This window comes from Esox lucius, chromosome 1 (assembly GCF_011004845.1).
Source record: "Esox lucius isolate fEsoLuc1 chromosome 1, fEsoLuc1.pri, whole genome shotgun sequence".
Lineage (NCBI taxonomy): Eukaryota > Metazoa > Chordata > Actinopteri > Esociformes > Esocidae > Esox > Esox lucius.
Window position 1 is genome coordinate 14,288,634 of NC_047569.1, and position 23,274 is coordinate 14,311,907.

Below are 23,274 nucleotides of genomic sequence, written 5' to 3' on the forward strand. Positions count from 1 at the left end.
CTTCCTTCCATGGCTGTGGTGTGTGTGCGTGGAAGTAGAGGACACAGGGACCACGGCCTCCCTCAGTGATACTCGGACATCATTGCCTGCCTCTGTAATAGTAAAACACAGGAACCATCAGATAAGAGCACTCGGATGTGTGTCAGCAATTCAGCTGACAAATTACCGCAAACAAACCGATCAAACAGACAAGAGCGGTCGCGTAGAGCCCTGCAGCTGTGTGTGTTTGTGTATGTGTGTGTAGGCTATGCATGTGTGTGTGTGTGTGTATTTGTGCAGTTAGTTTAAGCCTTAAGGCACCAGATGATGGAATTCAAACCAAACGTGTTGCTGTACTTCCCTGGCACGGGTAAACGGCTTTTACCTCAGCAGTCAGGCCGCGGTGCCTGTGTGTGTGTCTGGGGGCTGACTAACATCAGTGGACACATTGGGCTTGACTCACACACAAGTTGGGTTGACCTGGTTTATCCAGCCGGTGTGTGTGTGTGTGTCCGTGAGAGAGGTTTTCCTACAGTGTCTGTACACCCTCACCTGTCCACCTTAACCTACTAGGCCCTCAATGACAAATACACGCCTCAGAGAGCACACTTCTCTTTCTGTTAAGCTCAGCATCATCAAATCTGCAGTCCTGGTGTGTGTGTGTGTGTGTGTGTGAGTGTGTGATGTCTTTATACAGGCACGTCACATGAGGGAGAGTAGTACAGAGCATCACCGCAGAAGAACAGTATAATTCTCCATAGAGAGGGCTCACTTACTGTCACAGCTAAATACCCCCTCATTAGCTTCTCATTAAAGGCTAATTCGCTTTATTTGTCTGTGGCAAACATCAGCCACATCCCTCTCTACTGTCTCTCCCTCCAGGAGACGCCACTTTGGTCAGGGAGTCAGAGCAGCCCACAACATCCCGGCGGTCTGACACAGATCTGTCTCCGTAATGCACAGCTAACGGGGAGCCATGTGGACGGGCTGTTTTGTGGACAGATTAAGTGAATTCTCAGGCTCATTGTGCAGCAACAATCCCTGGAGGCGGAGCCTTTCATCCGCCCGTTTTTACGGCTGACGCACCGACAAAGCCAGGCCAAACAGTGAGTGAAAACTAAAAACACACGCTAACGGGCTGGGACGAACACAGAGACGGGGAAAGGCACACACTGACAAACACACAACACACACACACATACACACGCAGGCACAGTGTTCATCGACGAATACACAGAGACAACCACAACTCAGTGTAGCCAAAGAAAGTGTACCCCCACAGGCAGAAACAAACAAACCAACACACAGACGCACACACACCAACACACAGACACACACACACCAACACGCAGACACACACACCAACACACAGACAGACACAGAGAGGCAGGCCAGACGCGTCCTTGGCAAAAGCCCTGCCAAAAACCTGTTCTGATAAAATGCTCTGTGATTGTTCCCTCTGTCCTTCTGTGATAAATATAACCTTTTCTTTCTGAAGCGCTCTGTGTGGGAACGCTGGAACAAACGAGGAGAGAGAATAAGAAAAGGGACAGCGGGAGATAGGAGGGAGAGACAGGGAAAGAGAAAGAGTGGGGGGGGTAGCGAGAGAGGTGGTAGAGAGAGGGAGGGACAGAGGAAGAGGAGTGAGGAGGGAGAGGGAAGAGGACAGATAGCAGCAAAGATATGGAACAGGGGAGTGATTTATCTATTGTTCCACCATTGTCTCTTTCGCTCTACAGTAAGTCTTGAAGGGAAGGTGACACATTTCAGCTGATACACCTGGTTATCTAGACAACACAGGGAACAGGGAGAGTGTCTGCAGTTACACCTGTCTTCTCACCTCTATGCACTAATAATATGCCACTGGGAAAGAACTCAATTACCCAAAAAGCACCGCTTATTTTCACTAAAGCAAAATCCGGAAGAGCCTGAAAGAGACATAGGTCCAGGTGAGAGGCCTAAAAACCGGCGTGAATAAACTGGAGAGAGAAATCTAGAGGGCACTCTACAGAGAACTATTTAATCACCCAAAGCTATACAAACGTAGTCAACGTACTATAAGGTTCCTCATAGCTGGAACCATATTGCCGAATGCTGACTAATCCTTCATGTTACTGCTATCTGCCCTGTGGGGAGAATGAGTCATAACCCCGCCGGTGGGGGTGGACGGGCGTGTGTTTATGCGTCGTGTGTGTCGGAGGAGGGCTTGACAGATGTCATAAGGGAAAAGGCCAGGGCGAAAAATAACATGCGACGCAGCAAAACAGTCACCCGATATGCGGTTCACAGACTTAAGTCAACGAAAATCTCCGTCTGGCCCCTCAACCCCGTCGCACAATGGACCCGTGTCCCTCGTCCACTTGTATCCCCGGTCAGAGAGACGCTGTCTGGATCTGCTCTCTCCCGGGACCACCCTGACCCCCCCCCCCAGCCTAACTCATACACCTCAGGGCCAGGCGTGTTGCCATTCAGGGCTGTAGTCCTGTTACATACCTATCAGTGATTGACCGACTCGCCGCGCTGAATCCACCAGATGTCTGGAATTTGTCAAGCGCCACACAAGCCGGAGAAAGGTCTGGATCGCCGGGTCAGGCCTCTGCCGTGACGGGTCGCCTGCTTTTGGTTGCGCCGCCATCGCATGGTCATCGCTCTCAAATTCACCTCCCCTACACCATCATCATCTTTCCTATCCTCACAACTGTCATCATTATCACCATCCACGTGGTTATCTAACGCCCAAAGACACACATATTACTGGGGTTCTGCCCTACTAGCCCCATGTCCCTCCACTGGCCCTGGTCTTCATTGTCATGCTAATGCTTATAGAGCCAGGGCTTTTCTTTCTCTGTTCCTTTCTCCACCATCCCCCAAACCGTACCTCCTTTGCCCTCTAAACAACCCACATTCATATTAACTAGGGCCGTCTCTGACAAAAAAAAAAAAAAGTGTATCAAACGATACTTTACAGCTCTCACAACCAATTAGCTGGACAAAAAAGAGCATTTTTCCATATAATGTTTAAAGAAAAGTCACAATATACTAATTTGTCTCATGTTTTGAAGAGGAAGAGAAGACATTATCCCCCTATCGCTATTCAAACGACCTAGCTCCTCCAAAACACACTTAAACGGCCTGAAACGGCGACCTCAACCTGACATATCGGAAAGAGATTCAGGTAATCTGGGACGGTGATGAACTGCTGTTGGTTTCAACAGGATACAATCAGGTGTCAGTCTTATTTTGGCCTCAAAACCATTATCACAAGGGGGCAGTTTTTGGATGGAAATACATTTCAGCTGGATGGTCATGTGACTGTTGTTACCCTTTAAAAGTGCACTGAATGATGAAACATCACAAATAACGGAAAAAGAGACGCAATATTATTATGTTACCTGGACCCACTGATCAAGATAACCACATTCACAGACTCTGCCCTTAAACTCCTCATTTCACAGGCCAACTTACACAAAATCACATCTCAGAAGTACACTGTGAATTGACTGCCATAAACAGCATATATACATGTCATTAAGCAGCTAATGTTATATATCATTTCTCTGTAGCACAGAACTAGTAGAATAATACAGCCTATTTTTGAGTGCATGTCTAAAATGTTATGCTTAAGGAAGCAGGCTAAGCAATATGTTTATTTCTGTAGATACAGTTAGCTAACGAGTATAGCTTAGTAGTTAAAGTCAATGTAATGAGCCAGCTTGTCCTCAATACACATGTATGCATGTATTACAAATGAGCAGTGCAGTGTTTCCAAATGTGCAGTGAAAATTAACTTGGGTAGCTAGCTGTGCTTTTTGGAAGCAAGTATAATTAACGAATATCATGTCACAGAATTGTGCCAGTGCACTGTTCAAAATTCAAACTTTACATTACAGCCTCGTTGGTATTGTTCGTACATTTTTCTAGCAATCTACTGTTGGCTAACAACTTTAACCGGCTTGCTAACAGCCAAGTACATCTGGATTAAGCATGCATTATTACATTGTTGGGTGTTACCATAAATAGCTAGCAATGTTTTTTGGAAGCGAGCATAAGGAATAATTCGTGTTTGGCCGGTGAACCGCATTCCCAAATGGTTAACAACACTGTACAGTAACATGAACAACTTAACCGGATGGGCATTATCACTGTGAACTTTGTTACGGGTATACCCAAGAGAGAGTTGTGTGTCAGGACCTCAAGGTCACAGTGTGTAAGAGTAGTGCGTGAGGGTGCTGCCTCAGAATAATGTCTGCATTTATACTAAGCAGGAGGCAGAAGAAATATTAACTGATCACTAATCTGATATGGCCACCAATCACAATAACGCTGAAGACCGGTCAAGACTTTTTGGTTCTGAACAATCACATCTTGTCTTTGCTACAGTAGAATCAGTCCTGTTCATGGAGCTGACTGGTTTCCTAGTAGGCTACACATGGCAGAGCACACCCAGAGGGGAAATCTGAGATGCTTCCCATTCAAACGCTCATTCATTAATCCCACAGCTGAACTCCTCTAAGGGTGGAGAGGCTGAGAAACAGAGAGAATGGGAGAGGGAGAAAGACAGTCAGAGAAAGAGAGATAGTTGAGTGGAGAGATAGAGAAGATGGAAGTGAGTGAGAGAGGGGTGAGGAACCATTTGGAAGAGATGGAAAGAGTGAGAACGGGAGACGGTGAAAGACTGAACCTTAGGCAGGAGCCATGTAGTCAGTATAATCAGAGTCACACAGCCCTCTCGGTTTAACTTCACAGCCACCCACACACACAAACATAGTAGGACAGAACGGCATGCAGGAACCTTGGGGAGAGTTTCGGCCAGAGACTCTGCTGTGGGGAAAAGTACAGACTTCAGTAAGAGAGACAAAAACAAATGCTACGAAAAAATCATCAAAGAATGAAATGGGGGACAGAATGGATGGTGAACAGCAGACTAGATGACCTACCAGAGAGACAGAGAAATAACAAAGGAAGAGGGGGGGTATAAAGAGAGAGAAAGAAAGAAGGAGGGAGAGGTGTACTGATAGAGGGAGAAGGTGTTCGGAGAGAGAAAGAGAGAGAATAGGAGAGAAAGGGAGGTGGTGGCTGAGAGCACTGAAAGCATGAGGAAGGCAGATCAAGGGGGAGAGAATACTGGCATGTAGGGAGAGAGAAACTGTTTTTCTGCATGGATTCAGAGAGTGAGGGAGCTTGGGGGAGTTAGAAAGAGGGAAGAAGAGTAGTCTGTGTTCTGGCTTGCAGAGAACGAGAGAGATGGAACAAGCGGAATAAAGACAGAAAGAAAGGGATTGCAGACAGAGAAATAGAGAGAGAGAGAGAGAGAGAGAGAGAGAGAGAAAGGGAAAACGATTTCTGGCTCGCAGTAGCAGAAGCAGCACTTCACTGGGTTTGTTTCAAGTCTTTTAATTTGGCCCTGCAGTGGTGCGCCTGGAGAGAGAGGGGGAGAACACAGCCAATCTCTCACCACGATAAGAGAGCGGAGGAGAGGAACGAGGGAGCCAGGGAGAAAAGATGGGAGGGTGAGGGGAGTAGGCACAGTGGCAGGGGAGTGAGAGAGAAGGGGGGGGGGGGTAGAGGAAAAGCGATGTGACACACATGGAATGAGTGCACTGAAACAATGCTGACAAGACCGGCAGAGCCACACAACTCAGGGCTGGAGCAGACGGAGAGATGGACGGGAGAAAAGGAAAAGGGGGGAGAAAGAGGAGAGATAAATAAAGTAATAGGAGTATGTGTGTGGGTGGGTGGGGGGGGGGGGGTTGACTAGAAGGGAGGGGGCAGCGCTGCTTTGTTGAGTGTGAGGGCATGCAGTTCCCTCTAGCGTAGGAATTCTCCTTTTGTGCATTTAATTGTTGGAAACAGCCTATTGGCTGAGGAAACACAACAGCCTATTGGACAAGAGAACTTGGTTGGTCCCCTGAGATTCAACTCCAGCCCTGCCCTCTTTACAGTTACAGAATCTACTTAACATGCAGAACCAGCATCTGTGCAAAACTACGATCTGTGCATAGCCGTACCTAACGCACCAATACTATATGTCTACGTTCATATTCAAAATTGATCATTCCATATGTTTTTATTCCATATACATATGAATACATTATTTTGTTTACTATCGTTGGCAATTAGGGCACAAAACCAACACCGGTTTACATCATTGGTGCATGAGAACAGACAATGTGGTTTTCATACCAACACAACTTAGTGAGAGAATATGGCTGGGGAGAGGAAGAGAGAGAGAAGATGGAGAATGGACAGGAAGAAAGAGAGGACAGGGTAGGACTGAAAAGCTGAAGCACCAGAATAAGAGAGACAGCCATTTCACAATAGAATAATATAAAAAGCAGAACAAATTGAAATGCTACCTTGACCTAAACAAAAGGTAGCCTGAAATGTTGTAATTTAGCGAACCCTTGTACAGAAGTACTTTGCACATAGACCTTCTAAATGTTTCTCGCAACATCAATTCAGTATCAGCTAGAGATGGGCAGTGAGTATTTACATGTGGATATACCACGTAAATTATTAAAGTATTTTTCATGATATGCACTCCTTCATGAGTGTATTTGTTTATGGGATTCAATCAAAGCAGCACTAGTGGTAGCTGAGACAAAAAACTGCAGTGTACAGTTAGCAAGTGGATGTAATTTCACAAATAAAAGGCAAGATATAATACATTAAGGGAATTAAAAGTTACAGAGACCAAAATGATTTGGCTACAAATTGTACATAGTTATTAACTCTGAATGTGGTTGGGGAGAACGTGCAGAAAATGTTAACGTAAGCAAACAGCATGCATCTGGTTAGCTTTGCTAGCATTTCTAAGATTCTCAATTCAATGAAATCACTTGTTATGTCTTGATAAATAGAGTCTTCTACAAATGTCATTGTGGATTTAGGATGTGTTAGCACATGGTTAAGGTAGCTAAACTGGCCACTGAGCTGATGTAGTAAGGGAACAACAATGGCTTCTTCACGCAGTATGTGTAAGTGCTCAGGGTAAAAAGGTATTAGGAAATCGTTTTAAAACATGTTTCAATTATCAGACAAAAATAATTTCAATATAATACATGCAGAAGACAGATAAGTCAAACAGCAAATTACCCTACATAACACTGGAAATGTTTATCCTTTCGACACCTCATCTTAATAGTTATGCAGTATTTCAGATTTTTTATTGTTAATGAATTATTATGTACCTTTATATACCTTTTAATTTTCATATTTTGTCACTTGCTATGTCAAAAATATTTATTATACCAATAAAGCCCCTTTGAATTGAAAATTAAGGGAAAGACCCACAGTTTCCAAGTCACAGATTTAGCCTAGTCCTGGACTAAAAATCTAACTCAATGGAAAATCTCTATAGGAATTTATTTTTGGTACTGGTCTAGGCTTGATCTGTGTCCGGGAAATCGCCTGAGAGGCAGAAAAACAAACAGTCAGAGATGAAAGAAAGACTGAAAAGACAGAGAGGCCGAGAGAGAAACAGCGAGAGAGGGAAGAGAGAGGAGGGAGAGGGGGATGGAGAGAACAGAGGCATTGAGAGAGAAATAGAAGATGGAGAGAGAAAGACACAGAGACAGTGAGAGAAAGTGGAGAGGAAGTGTTGGGGCAGCGGTTCCATTTCGGCTGGTTTAAAGCTAAATTACCTTCCCCACAGAAGCTCATCAAACGGCGCACCAACGAGCTATCGATCCCAATCCCACGCTACATTTTAAATTGACTGTTCTCCCATTTCCGGGCGACAAGGTCTCTTGCTCTAAACAACAACATCTATCAAGAAAAAATGCTATGAATCTGTGGTTGGAGCGGGAGGCTGAAACCATCCAAAGAAGAAAAAAAGGTTGAAATGTGTTTTTGGTTTTTTTTATGAAAGTGGCCAGCGCAGCATTAGAATGACTGTTGGGGGGTCGGGCTAGGGATTATGGCCAGCTTCTCTGCAGTGGCCCTGTTAATTGCTCGTCCATTTCTCTGGGTTAGACTTGGATGGACGGAAGGAGAGAGTGGTTGACCGAGGGGGCAAGAGGGAGCGGAATAAGGAGGGTCTTTCTAGGAAATACCCATTCATATAATGACATGATTAAGAGCAAGGCCAAATAGAAGACCCACTATGTGCATGTGCGTTTGCGTGCACGCGAGGCCAAGGAGATATTCTACAGAGTAGAGAGCACATTGTTTAAATGGATATTCTAGAGAGTAGAGAGCACATTGTTTAAATAGGGCCATTTAGATAAAGGCACATAGTCCAGTGTGGAGGCATATGACATTAATAATCACAGCAGACCCCAACAAACTGCATTATGGGGACTTATTCATTACCGACAATGCCCCTTATTTGTGTCATCTGGAGGAATTCTCCTCACAGGCGCATTAGAAGGCAGCGTGTGTGTGTTTTTGTGTTTGTCTGTGTGCGCGTGTGTATTCCCTGCCATCAGCCTAATTAAGAGCATTCCCGACGGGGACTGAGAGGAAAAGATAGAGGGATGGAGTGATGGAGGGATGGAGGGATGGAGGGGAGGAGATTTGGAGAGAGAGGGATGCCAGACAGAGACGGATGGATGGAGGGTGGGATTAGGGAGAGACTGAGGGATGAGAGATGAAGAGAGAGATGGAGGGATGATGGAGTGCAGTAATAGATGGAGGGATGGAAGACACGGGAGAACACGGATATTAGAAAACATTTGAATATTCCAATATTAGAGTGTGAACAGACAGTGTCATCACCACAGTTCTAGTACCGCCCAGACGCACCTTACAAACACACACAGACAGACACAGTGTCACGTTCAAGACTGATACGCACACTCTGCTGCACTACAAACGTTTCTCCAAGCTCCTGTAAAAGCATTAAGGTCATACAAAAGTGGCTAGCCCTGTAACTGACCCCTAAACTTGACCTTCGGTGTGTCTGTGTCAGGGCTTACGTTAGCCGGCAAATGCCAGCTTTTTGCCGCTATCAGGTGTAGTTCAGATGAAAATATCACCGGCCAAAATGTCTAGTGGGAAATATGCCAAATGAATAAATAGATGAATAGCATATTAAATAGCCTAATATTGTGTGACCTATATGATCTGTTGTATGAACAGTATGACATTACTGAGTGTTGGGTCATGTGACTAAGTGTGGCATCAGATTCAAAAGCTGCACGCACACTCCGGCAGCAACTCCAGCATACGACAGAGAAATGTTGAAGGTGAAGCAGACATCCTCGGGCCGGTTTGGGAAAAAACAAGCAATGGTGCAACTGAGACCAGCAAGACCACAGAAAAGCCTAGTAAATAGAAATAACCTTAATTATAAAACATGTTTTAATGTTTAATATGCAATGGGACAACATTTATTTATATCCATACATTTTAATGCGCATTATCTAGGCTAATAAGGAAATATGGTTGGAAAATACAAAATTGTATTACAATATCAGTTACAATATTTTATACCCGCTTGAGTGTTTTTTTCCAATGGTCGATCAGAGTTGATGCGACAAATATGCGCCTCAAACATATTTGTCCATTAAATAATAATGTTGTGAAATTAGGCTACATTACGGTGTACTGCAAAACAATTCAAACTAGATTTAAACATACTGAAATTTAGAAGCAAACGAGATTCAGTAAATGATTCAGTAAACTGACATAATTCAGATAGTATTGGTTGAGACGTTTCTAACATTGGCCTCAAAATCCCTTATTCAGATAGGAAACATGATTTTGGAATCAAAATATTGTGCAAAAAGATTAGTCTATAAAAATAATTACGATCTGGCTAAAATCATTTAGATCAGGCAATGTAATAATTGCCACAGCCCTAGTTAATAGCCTGTAAAGCTCGTTTTGCAAAGATTGTGAAAAGACCATATTGGCGGTCCAAAGAAAAGTCTAGCATAAACTCTGGTCTGTGTGTGTGAGTGTAGTATTCCAGCCATTCACCCTCCCTTCATTCACTCCATATCAAAAACTCCTCTTACTGGAATTACACGTCATGTTCTTCCTTTTCCTCTTCGTTTTCTGACAAAGGCCTACATCATATCATTATTGCTTTTCTGAGCAACACACACAAAGTCAACACAGGGATGTGGCCTACACCAATACAGTACAGCTTGTCCACAGTCAACAGAAACACCCAGCGACCCAGAAGAACTGAAAAAACTGAACTCATAAAAGAGGGGTTGAAAGAAACAGAATGTTTTGTTTCTTGCTAGATACAGTCAGAAGAATAACAGAATGTGTGTTTTTAACACTCCTGTTCCAAGCACACCATATTAATGAAATGCAGCTAGGTAAGGAGTCCTGAATATTTGATATTTACCTTCAAACATTTGTAACATAATCAAATGTTTAATTAAGAAAACGTTAATTGTGCGGCTGGGTTTAGGTTTATTCAGAAAGCATGTTTGGTGGGAGACTGGTTTTGGTAGGCTGCACACATAACAAATTGGTTATAAACAACATATTATTTTGTTATTTTTTTTTACATGTGACCGTCTTGTTAGAGACAACACATGTTGTCTTCTTTTGAAAGAATTCAGCAGGCAGGATAATATTTCCAAGGCCTTTGTAATAGGTTAGACTACACACTGGGACAAGCTAGTGAAATGCACAGAGATCCAAGGCCTCTGGAACCTACCGACACAAAGGAGAAGAATGTTCCAATTATCTTAACATTCTGTCCTGCCGCCAAACTTAAGCCATCAAACAACATTTACCAACTTACACGACGGTTTGTGTGTGTTTGTGGAATAGCTTAAGCATTTCACCCCTCCTGAAAGTATAAATTCATAGAATCTTACGCATTACAGGTTGTAGGAGCGCTGTACACTAGCATGCTAAGAATGCTAATATAATCTTTGGGGCTAAAATAATAGCAGCCATCTAGAATTGCAAATATTCCGAAAATCAGCTTGGGTTGTGTTTCTCCTGGAACGCTCCAGCTTTTCCCATTCCAGGAGATTTACAAGCACTCCGCTCTGGAAGCAGGCCACTTATGTTCGCTGGAAGATGGGATTTCAATTAAGGACGAGAAAGGGGAACCATGGAGGAGAGGGAGAGAAGCAGGGGCTTGCTTTAATTGGGACTTTAGCCACAGGTAACGACGTCCATATTTCATGTGTTGTCATACAGAGTGGGATAGCATGCTACGACACCAAACTGGACAGAGGAGGGGGGATGAGGGTCTCGTGTGAAAGCATCTCCTGTGAGAGCCATTCTACTGGAACTCTTTGAAAACAACCAATCTACTGGACTTCTGAAAGACCCAATCTGTCAGACCTCTTCAATCAACTGGACATTTGTTGAATATGCATGTGCCAATCTTTCCCCCAGATTATTGAAAACGCTCGCTTTCAAACTTGACATTTCCTAGCTAACTGAGGTTTGTAGGTGGTTCTACTAATCGATTGTACACACATATAAACAACACATTAGACATTCAGCCCAAAATGGGAGACTTAAGCAATCGTGTGATTAATTGCAAAATGAGGTATAGAAATATTCATGGGTAATGAATCCAGCCCCCCACTGATATGTTGCCTGGCTTTTATGTGAGAGCACTGCACTGTGTACTGTACAGGCCTACTGAAACAGGCCTACTGAAACAGGCCTATGCTCTAAGGCAGGGGCAGAAAGGTAGCCAAAGGTATTAGTCTTTCACCCTCTCCCTCCTCTCCATTACTCCCCCCAGCTGTTCCATGTTGAAACCTGAGTGCCAGTGCGCTGGGAGGGAGAGTATTCAGGGAGCTGTATGGACACGCCCATGTATTCACTCTGGAACCTTGGGGATGGCACGGGGGGGGGGGGGGGGGGAGAAGAAAGGGTGGTAAATCACTTAACAAACTCAGGCAGCGTAGCACTGCCTGAAGCAAGAGAACGAGCATAGAAGTGAGAGGGAGAAAGGTAGAGGAACGGGGCGGGGGGGCGGGGGGGGGGGTGCAGTTTAAACAGTGAAAAGGAGCAGCTATCCTATTACCTCTGTGTAACCTTAGTTCCTGGCTCCACACTCAGCTACTAATCCTGTTTCTCATTGGAAGAGCCTTGCTCAATAAGACAGAGCAGAGGATTGAACGCTTGGGAGCAATCTAAGTGAAAAGAAGGAGAACCACAAAACCAGAGGTAACACGATCCATAGAACACAGACCATGGACTCAGGAATAGTGAGATACAATGACTGCTATAGTGAAGGGATCCGTCTCCTCTCTCTCTCCCTACGCTCTGAGGGAAGGCCAAGTTTAAAGCTGGTATAAAGCATAGAGATTGGACTGTGTGTGTGAGTGAAAGAGAGAGAGAGAGAGAGAGAGAGAGAAAGAGAGAGAAAGAGAGAGAGAGAGAGAGAGAGAGAGAGGTGGTTGTTGGCTCTCCATTTATGTGAAGGATTATGGATCACCTGTCTGTTTTCAACCACACAGTGACAGAAGAGCAGAAGTGAGCAGCCGTGTCTCCTGCTCTTACAGATCTCTCTTATTACAATGAGTCTATGAGACATGGTTCTGTGTGCAATGGAAAGGACAAGAAAGTGGATACTTGAGACCCAAGGACAACTGTTGCTGTACTTCAGTACACACGGTGTGTCTTTTACCTGAAGTAAGACTGGGGGCTCAGACACACACACACACATACACACACACACAGGGCATTTTCATGACACAAGTACAGTCACACACAATCTGATATTGCGAAGGTGGGGAAAGAAAAGACTAGGCCTGCATTTCCTGATCATGTGGGGTTTGAACAACCTGAGTCACTTCCTGCAGTATTATCCCACTCCAACCCATCCAACGAATGGGTAGTAATTTCCATGAATACATATAAATTAGACTCATACATATTCATCCAAACTAATATTGGCTAATGCTAGGTTAACATGTAGCCAAGCTAGTGCTATAGCTATGTCCACGCATATTCACATGGATTTAATTTAAAACAGTGCTACTGGGATTCTCCCTGCAGACACAACACGATATTGTAAGAGAAATAACAGACATACCGTGGAGACCCACACAGAGAGAGAGAGAGAGAGAGAGAGAGGTACAAAAACAGAGAAATGGAACTAGATAGACAGAGAGAGTAAGAAAAGACACACAGAGATAGAAAGATGGGATAGGGAGAGAGAGAGGCACTGATACTGAAGCGGCATTGCAGAGACGCAGAGATAGTTGCATAAGAAAGGGAGGTGAGCGTAGATAGGAGAGACCATGGGGTAGCGGATGTGTTTGGAAAAAAAGACTGAAAGCGTTAAAACATGTGTGTTCTAAGTCGTACTCCTCGCGTCACTCAAGAGACTGGGTAACCAGATCCCAACTGCAGTGAACTGTGTGTTTTCTAACTGGGTCCCCGTCTGCCCTCAGGAGCTCAGCTAGCTCAGCGTGACTCTAAAGCTTCATTTATACTTCCACTTGAAAGTGGGTGCACGGTCACCATTTTTGAATGGATTGTGTAAAATTGTTTTGTTTTGGGGGAGGTGGTGCTTCGTAAAGGGAGATTTCAGCAGTTCGTGCATATGATTACTTTTCCAGCTTTTGTTCGTTTCCCCTGAAGGTCGTACAGTATAATGTTATTGATCATACGGGTAATATTACCATCCTCCCTCTATCCCCCTCTTTTTTAAGCAAATAAAATAAGTACGTATGCGAGCATACCATATTTGACTTTCTGAGACAAGTGCTTCAATGCGCCATTTGACTGAGGTCTACTGGGGCCTTAAGAGGGAAGCACAAACACAGATCAGACCCCAGAGGTGTAAAAACTATTAAGTAAAAGTCCTTGGCTGTGTTCACCAGGTTTGGGAAATCCCTAATTAAGACCTAAAGGACCAGATAAGCCAGTTCATAAATAACCAGTGACATTCATTTGCTTGGTCATTATGGGTTAATGTGTGTAGACTGATGAGGAAAACCGTGAAATGACAGGTGAGGTGAAGTTGCACTCCATGAATATTGTAGAGCACGAGCTTGCAGGAGCAAGTCACCGCCTTGATGTTTGCGAGAATTTCCATGAGAGTGCCGAGTGCATTGGTGTATACAGAGAAGGCCCAGAACCGAGCCCAGGAGACCCGTAGTAAGAGCCTGTGGAGACGACGATCCTCTCCACTTCAACTGCCCGGGATGTAAGCATTCCAGAAGTTTGTACAGCCCGAGACTCCCAGAGAGACTCTTTTTGAAGCCTGACTGGTAATAGAGTTTAGGAGACTGTCCTGAAACAGATAACAGGACAGTTGGTCAGAGGCTCAAATGTTTTGGAAAGGAAAGAAAAAAGGTTTGGATGGCTGACAGGTAAAGTGTTGCTTTCTTTAAAAGAACTCTGTGATGAGTGATAAGGGAGTTGCTGCCAAGGAATGAGTTGGTGAGGAAGATGAGGAAAGGGAGAAGGGGGTGGCGTCACAGGGCCAGGTTGTCGGCTGACCGGACACCACTAGTGTCAGGATTTAATCTGGACGGAGCAGGGTGCGCAGAACAGGACCAACCTCTGTTCCATCACAAAAAAATGAAGAATTAATTTGTGTAGCTATGGTTCAAAAAGTTATAGAATGTTTTCAGACACTAGAGGGTCATTGATCAATAGTAGGATTAGTATCAAACGAAAAGCCAGAACACAGACATCAATGGCCAAGTCAACAAACAGAAGCTGTCTCTAGGACAGAAACAATGCTAAACTCTAATTGTTCTGTATTTGTGAAATTTGACCTGATATACAACATAAAGGAACCATCCTAGGGTCTTGTACTACTGCTTTGTATGTATATTATAGGAACAACTGAATATGCTGTGATATAGACAGGTGATATTCACATTTGTATTCCTTCCACTACTACTACTCCTTCTTCCTACTTTCATTCCTTCCTCTTCTTCTACTCCTTCCTCTAGTTCTACTCCTTCCACTACTAAAACTCCTTCCTCTAATTCTACTCCTTCCTGTACTTCTACTCCTTCCTATGTTTATATCAATCAATCAAATTGTTTATAAAGCACTTTTTACATCAGCAGTTGTCACAAAGTGCTTTTAGAGAACACCCAGCCTGAAAAACCAAGGAGCAAGCAACAACAGAGTTGATATGCAGTGGCTAGGAAAAACTCCATAAAAGGGCCCAAAACCTAGAGAGGAACCAGGCTCGGAGGGGGGACCAGTCCTCTCCTGACTGTGCCGGAGGAACATTTTAAAAGCACAAATTGTTGCAAGTAATATATGCATATGGGCGATGGCCAGAGTCTATAAAACCTAATCCAGGTCAGAAGGTTGACCAGATGGACAAGGACAGGGACAATATGAGGGGAGGAATGGTCAGCGGAGTGGCAGCTGGAATCGTCTGGTAACATCTGCAACACAACCAGGACTTTGGAGAGGGGCAGCAACGACTCTCTTGAGCCTGGTACTCCTAAGGTGTGGTCGAAGATCTCATGTCTTCCCAAGTAAAAATGGTGCAGGAGACAAGTAAAATGTAGAGAGCGCATTCCTTAGACCAACAAGGATTTACAACAGAGAAGTAGAACTGACCCTACTCCCCCAGCACAATAATATAGCAGCGTCAAACTTTGGGGCTGAGACGGGGAGGACCAGTAAACCTGTGGCCCTATTCAAGGGAGGCCCCAGACAGGGCCCAACAGGCAGGGAGTCACATTGCCAAGCATCAACCAAAGGGACATTTCTACTCCTTCCTCCACTACTACTCCTACTTCTGTTTTTACTGCCTCTGCCTCTTTGACTCCTTCCACTAATTCTACTTCCTTTGTGAACACCTACTCCTTTCACTACTTTGATTATTTCTCCATCCTCTGCCCCCTAGTCCCTGACTCTGTTAGTTTGACACTAAAGGGTCCAGGACATTACAGGTTTGGTGTGGGTGGGGGGGGTTCTTTCTAAAGTTACATTGTGAAACTTTATCCCCCCTGTGCCCCTCTGTGCCATCCCATGAGCCTCCAGTATGTATAGAAACAGATTTGTGTGGGAGGGGGGGGTGTGTGAGAAGAGTTAGAGGCAGAGAGAGAGTGGAAAGAGAGTGGGAAGGGGTGGCTGAGGTCTGACAAACCGTTTAGGGTGAGAGAACAGAAAATGCGCTCCTTTTTTCGTGAGGCCGTTACGTGATGGATCTTTTATTTATGAAGTGGCCAGACGCGCCAACATATTCTCCGGGCCAAGGAAAACTCATTGTGCCGACCTTCCCCCTGGGGTATGTAGCAACAAGATGTTAGGAGACAAAACACAAAGACTGAAAGAAAAAGTGTGTGTGTGCGAGTGTTAAGAGGCAGAGAGTTGCCATGAGGAAATGGCAACCGGTGGAGCACAAACACAAAAGCATTTATTTTCACTCGTCATTCTCACTCATATAAATGTTTTACATTACTGCACATAGCCAACACTCACCAGGCACTTTACTAAACACACCAGTTTGTTAATGCAAATGGCCAAACATGTGGCTTGAAATCAACATATATAGCATGGTCCAGAGGTTAGTATGTTGTGTGGCCAAACATTAGAATGGGGAAGATCAGTGATCCAAGCAACTTTGTCTGTGGTATTATTGTTGGTGCCAGACATGGTGGTTCCAGCATCTCAGAAACAGCTGACCTCTTGAGATTTTCAGTCTCTTGAGTACAGCTGGTGTGATAAAAGCATCCAGCAAACAGTATTTCTGTGGGAAAAGCGTATTTTTTGAAAGATCAGAGGAGAATCGGTGGACTCGTTCAAGCTGACAGAAAGGCCACAAATAATCAAAAAACCTCTCCATACAGTGGTGTGCAGAAAAACATCTCTGGACAGACAAGGAGTCAAACCTTGTAGTGGATGTAGGAAAAAGAGAGATCCACCCAATACTAGATAAGGTGTACCAGGTCTACACCATCACATGTAATTCCATGCCAAAGGGGTGGCGCAATAACCAGTGATTTGCTGGTAACCGATGATCGATCTCCACATAACTTGGCATGTTCCATCAATGGATGAGGTTCTAACAAGTACATTCACCAGACCAGAACACAAAAAATATGGACACTAACGACCAAACCATCCACATGTGGGGGTGATGTCTAACACATAAATGCCTAGAAATCCAGCATAGATATTCTGATCTAAATAAAAGTTAGTAAACATGCTCACAACAATGTTACACCATATGTGCAAATTCATTTCAAACCCAAGGTGGCAGTATTAAGGTCATATTTTTATATTTTTATATCTCCGAAACCGTTTGACAGAGTGGGGAAATATTGCACTCATACTCAAGTATATACAGGTGCTGGTCATAAAATTTGAATATCATCAAAAAGTTGATTCATTTCAGTAATTCCATTCAAAAAGTGAAACTTGTATATTGTATACATTCATTCCACACAGACTGATATATTTCGATCGTTTATTTCTTTTAATTTTGATGATTATAACTGACAACTAATGAAAACCCCAAATTCAGTATCTCAGAAAATTTGAATATAGGTTCAATACTGAAGACACCTGGTGCCACAATCCAATCAGCTAATTAACCCAAAACACCTGCAAAGGCCTTTAAATGGTCTCTCAGTCTAGTTCTGTAGGCAACACAATCATGGGGAAGACTGCTGACTTGACAGCTGTCCAAAAGACGACCATTGACACCATGCACAAGGAGGGCAAGACACAAAAGGTCATAGCTAAAGAGGCTGGCTGTTCACAGAGCTGTGTCCAAGCACATTAATAGAGAGGCGAAGGGAAGGAAAAGATGTGGTAGAAAAAAGTGTACAAGCAATAGGGATAACCGCACCCTGGAGAGGATTGTGAAACAAAACCCATTCAAAAATGTGGGGGAGATTCACAGCTGGAGTCAGTGCTTCAAGAACCACCACGCACAGACATATGCAAGACAGGGGTTTCAGCTGTCACATTCCTTGTGTCAAGCCACTCTTGAACAAGACACAGCATCAGTGCCAAAGCTACCAGTACCTGGTTTAAGGACCATGGCATCCCTGTTCTTAATTGGCCAGCAAACTCGCCTGACCTTAACCCTATAGAAAATGTATGGGGTATTGTGAAGAGGAAGATGCGATATGCCAGACCCAACAATACAGAAGAGCTGAAGGCCACTATCAGAGGAGCCTGGGCTCTCATAACACCTGAGCAGTGCCACAGACTGATCGACTCCATGCCGCATTGCAGCGGTAATTCAGGCAAAAGGAGCCCCAACTAAGTATTGAGTGCTGTACATGCTCATACTTTTCATGTTCATACTTTTCAGTTGGCCAACATTTCTAAAAAAATTTTTTTTTTATTGGTCTTAAGTAATATTCAAATTTTCTGAGATACTGAATTTGGGATTTTCATTAGTTGACAGTTATAATCATCACAATTATAAGAAATAAACATTTGAAATATATCAGTCTGTGTGTAATTAATGAATATAATATACAAGTTTCACCTTTTGAATGGAATTACTGAAATAAATCAACCTTCTGATGATATTCTAATTTTATGACCAGCACCAGTATACCGTGCCAGTATAAGTGTGCCGCTGTTGTATAGTTAATACCTTCTGAATTTAAAAATAGTGAAAATGTCATTGCATTATCTTCTCACTGTTTATCTGTGATGTTTTAAAAGGTGGTTGAGGAGTAGAGGAGGAGCTAATCATGAAACTCCGAAATGCTGCTTGCAGGTTTATTTAAATGTTTGTTTTCAATTTTGCTATTTATTATAGCATTTTTCCCCCCCTTGCTTTATCAATGTAAACAAATGTTTCCCATGACAATAAAGGCCTTAAAATGAACTGAATTGAAATTGAATTGAGAGCTGGATTGGCGGACACAACAGAAGAGATCCAACAGTACTTGTCAGGCTCGTATCTGCAGTAGTTCTGGCTCGACAGAGCTATGCAGTAAGTCCATTGAATAGTTCTTGTAATATCAACAGTTTTAAAAAAAAAATCTTACATGCACCTCTTCAAAGGGCTGTCTCCATAACCTGAATAAGGATACAAAAACAGCTATGAATGATACACTCATAAATTCTACGGGATGAAAATTACATTGAACTGTGACCTTTAAAAGTTGGATGCATGGAGCCATGAACAAATCAAAAGTTTATCATGAAACTTTCACTGTATTGTGTTTTCTCATCCTCAAACCACAGTTGAAAGGTGGAGATATTGAGTCGTCCACTCACCACTGAATCTGAGGAAGTGTGTGTGTGTGTGTGTTGTCGAAATGTCAGGCACGTCCAGTAGGGAAAAAAACCACATAAACCAATCCAATCTCCGGCTGCTAGCATCAACTCCACTCCACACACATACCTCAACACAGGAACATGCACACTGACACACCTCGACAAACAGGTCAGGAGGGGATCTCCAAACTAATTGCTGACATTCAAAAATCGCAGCCATCTTATTAAACCATCACGGATACCGGTCTGCCCCAGGCCTTCTGACGTGTTCGCTATTGTATCTGGGTGTGTGTGAAATGATAGGCCTCTGCCACAATCAAACATTTGTTGTGTGTTGTCTGTGAGCAGGAGGGTATAGCGAAGAAAATGGAATTCAATCTATCAGCTGTCCCCGCACATCTTCCCAGTCCTCGATCACAATGCGTTAATGCCCTCTGATTTCATTAGACACACTGTTGGGCTCTAATACAACATGACACTTCTTCTATGATTGGCCCGCTGGTGACGTCCACACACCAATCTTTTGTTCAGTTGACCCTGACTAGCCTTAATGGAAATGGACTGGAGGAAACTAGAGCTTCTTCCGTGTCCCAATCAAAGTCTTACTTTCCCTCCTAGGTTAGCCCGGCAGCCATGTCAAACCAGTTAGCATCCAACATGGAGTTAACAGCTCATAACCTCCGTGCTACAGGCCTGCAGGGAGCAGCAATATGAACCGGGTTAATGTAGACCAGCTACCAGCCTCTAGAATGACCAGTCAGATATAAAGCAGCTGGCTGTCAATAGCAACCGCATCTCAATGGCACCCGAGGCAATTCAAATGGTAATGTAGCATACTACACACACACACACAAACACACACTCACACACGCACACACGCACGCACTTACGGATGTTACAGCTGGACAGAGGAGCAGAGATTGCTGTGAGGGGAGTCAGAGATCTGTCACATATCTGACCTGAGAGAAAGGGAGAGACAGAAGAGTAAGAAGGTGAGAAAGAAAGAGAGAAAGCAACAAAATTGTGAGAGAGCAAGACAGAGAGAAATTGAGAGGGTGAATTAGTGCAAGAAGGACAGCGAGAGAGAGAGAAGAGAAAGACATGGGAACAAGAGAGAAAACCCATGGGATGTCCTTGTCAACAACTCTGGAATAACTTAGCGACAAAAGGCCAACAGGTCCATAAATATGCATACTGCTTAAGCCTTTCATATGGTTTATAATGCCGCTCATCAAAAACCCCTCAATCTATCCACTCAGGGTGCTGCTTAAATAATTCTGATTTCTATTAAGCTTTCAAGCATGTTCAACACAGCCATTGCCTACAATGATCCTAGCTTCACAGTGGTTGGATAAACATGCTACTCATTCATTCTCTGACAGGAGATTAGGGACTTAAAATAGAGAAATGGGCTACATGCTTTTCTGATGGGGTTTCTTGTTTTTCCTAGGGCTCATAAACAATATGCTTTTAATAATTCATAAATACTCCCAGGGCACTGGAATCAAAGCGTCTGAGCGGCATGTGAGGATGGAAGAGGGGAGGGAGGGAGGGCAGCTGCTATAGGGACATGCTGGGGAGGACAGATTGTCTGTAGAACTGCAGTAAGACTTTATACAATCCTCTGTATCCTTATATGAAGATGCAAAATCGTTAGGTTGTAGTCTGCTATTTAAAACCTGTTTAATGAAAGGGAACATTTGGAGTAAACCCGCTATGAGAAATTTTAAAGGGTTAAACTAGACAGTGTCATAAGCCAAAGTGTGTCGTCTTATTTATGGTTGTCGACCGAGTTTGAGGTTCCATTCTAAAGTTTGTTTCACTATAAAAATGTCAGGGACTAAATAAGTATTAGGGTATGTATGTGGAATTTAATACTCTTGAGGGTCCTCTGCACCAGTCTTTGAGATTAAATTGTCTACACAACTTTGTCTACTGGGGCCCAAATGTATTCTGCATCTCCTAAGTTGGCAACAGCAGAGGGGTTCAACCATCAGGTTGTGTCCATGAGATTAGTTCCTTAGTGTAAAACCCACAAGAATCATTGAGGAATTCCCCCATTCATTATAATGAAGAGCTAGCGGGTGGGCCTAGTCCTTCAATCCCTCCTCTCTACTGATCCATACTTTCTCTCTCTCCCCCCCCCAGGCGCAATGACCCCTTTAACTCTCTTTCCGTCATTTTTCTCATTAAAAGCGAATCGATCGATCCCTGCCCGGTCCTGAGCCAATCGGATCCAGAACCTCAGGGAAGTCGGGCAGGAGAGAGAGGTGCTGATACGTGGTGAAGGCTTGTGCGCATTTTAATTAACACCACTGGCAAAACATAACGCCACAGCCAACGCTGCTAGACCTCCTGATGATATCCAACGCGTGATGAAATGCCACACAACACTCGGAGGCGAGAACCCCAGCTTTTGTTAAGATGCAATTTTTTCAACCCTCTTTGGAGACGAAGGCTAATATTGTCGGAGACTGAAAAGGTGTTTTGACGAATATGGAGGGCTGGCTGGATGTGTGGTCCATTACCAATTGCATCTTGTGCGTTACCTTATCTCCATGAATAATGCATGCTGGGAGTTTCAAGCGGCACTCGGTTTGACACCGAATGGATATCAATCTAGGGATCAAGCACGCGCGGATACGCACGCCCATGCATACACACAGGCAATGCGCGCATGCACGAATGCACGCACGCAAGCACACACACACACACACCATCACACATACATCTTGGGATGCAAGGCATATTGCTTATCTACAGAGCAATCATATGATATGCTCTTACGCACGCGCACACGCACACTCTCACACACACACACACACACACATACACAGGGAAAAGGCAGAGTGGATATCAATAAGGGCAGCAGGATTAGCATGATAACAGCTATCGACGGCTGCAGTTCTGGTTGACAAGAGATCAGTGTGATTGCTGTCCTATTTCATCCAGAGAGAAACACTACAGCCCCCTATATCTCACTTGGAATAACACCACCACTGAATAATACATGTCCTTCACTCACACAGGCATTTGACACACAGACAGACTCTTCACTGACTTCACCCACACCACTCCCCTGAGAGGACACACTGTCAAACTCATAAGCATTTGCATGCACCTGCGTTTAGGTGCTCCCGCGACACATGAATACCTGGGCACACGAACAAACATTCTTACGCACATTTCTCAGAACCATCACTTACAGAAAAACAACAAACTCGTCCTGAATCAGCTAAAACACACCAAAAGGGGAAAAGAACTTCAGAAGGTAGAGCTCCGGCACTGTGGTGTGGCCTATGTGCTGTAGAAGTGCAGCTGGAAAATCAGTGCTCAATGATAATGTGTGTTTTTTTTGTTGATGTTTGCCATTCCCCCAAATTGCACGGCCCTTTGCAGGACTCCCGTGCACAGTCAATACCCCAACTGGATTAAACAGGTCACACTGACGCAGCTGTACTGCATTACAACGCTGTGCCATTTTAAGTAGACATGTTGCACCAATTGTGCATATTCAAAGTATTCCATATCAAATGAAGTGCACTTTAATATAGACCACATGCCATGGAGAATTTTGTTAATCTGTTCTTTTTTATTAGAATAAAGTCTTACATAAGTGCCAATAATCACCCTTTGGACATGTCTCTCCATCAACAGCATCTTACTTCTAGGAAGATTTCCACCCATCCAAACATTTCTCAAAGTGTCATCATCACATAAAGCCCTGGTTATTCGGCAGATTGTCAAAGTCATTCCTGAAGATGATTATTTATTTAATGTGACTAGTGATTCATTTAAATCTGTCCCTCATTTCAAAGTCTTATAGAAAGCCCTTGCTTTAGTCCATTGTTTCTAACGAACACTGAACGTCTAATGATCATGTCATAGCTAATGTCAAATTAGGTGCGCTGGAATTACTTTTTATTTAGATGCTTGAGATGGGGAAAACATGGTTTTATTGTTGAACATCTGCTCTTTATTACAATGCAAAAATTTGGCGAAATCGGCAACAAAAACTACAAAGTTACCAAGTTCAAAGGGCACCAAATTGGCAGAACGAACCAGCTGCCAGCGAAGTTAGTGCTGCATAAAACTGACATGAAAGTGACTCACACACAGCTAAGAGACAGAACAGTCACTTGAAAAACAAGCCCCAATTCAACTCGACACACAGAAAGGTTCTTA

General features: G+C 43.7%; 1 protein-coding gene across 8 annotated transcripts in view; it reads right to left on the bottom strand.

Moving 5' to 3' along the window:
• The window catches only part of fat3a (FAT atypical cadherin 3a), a 159,536-nt gene that overhangs the window by 108,169 nt on the left and 28,093 nt on the right, over window positions 1-23,274 (bottom strand). The window contains exon 2 of one of the 8 annotated variants that reach the window (XM_020048497.3): window positions 18,858-18,888. The exons of 6 other annotated variants lie outside the window; for them this stretch is intronic. The gene's annotated coding sequence lies outside the window, so the exon portion shown is untranslated. Of the gene's footprint in view, window positions 1-18,857; window positions 18,889-19,979; window positions 20,049-23,274 lie in introns of all 8 variants that reach the window. One more of the 8 variants, XM_020048496.3, reaches the window with a different exon arrangement.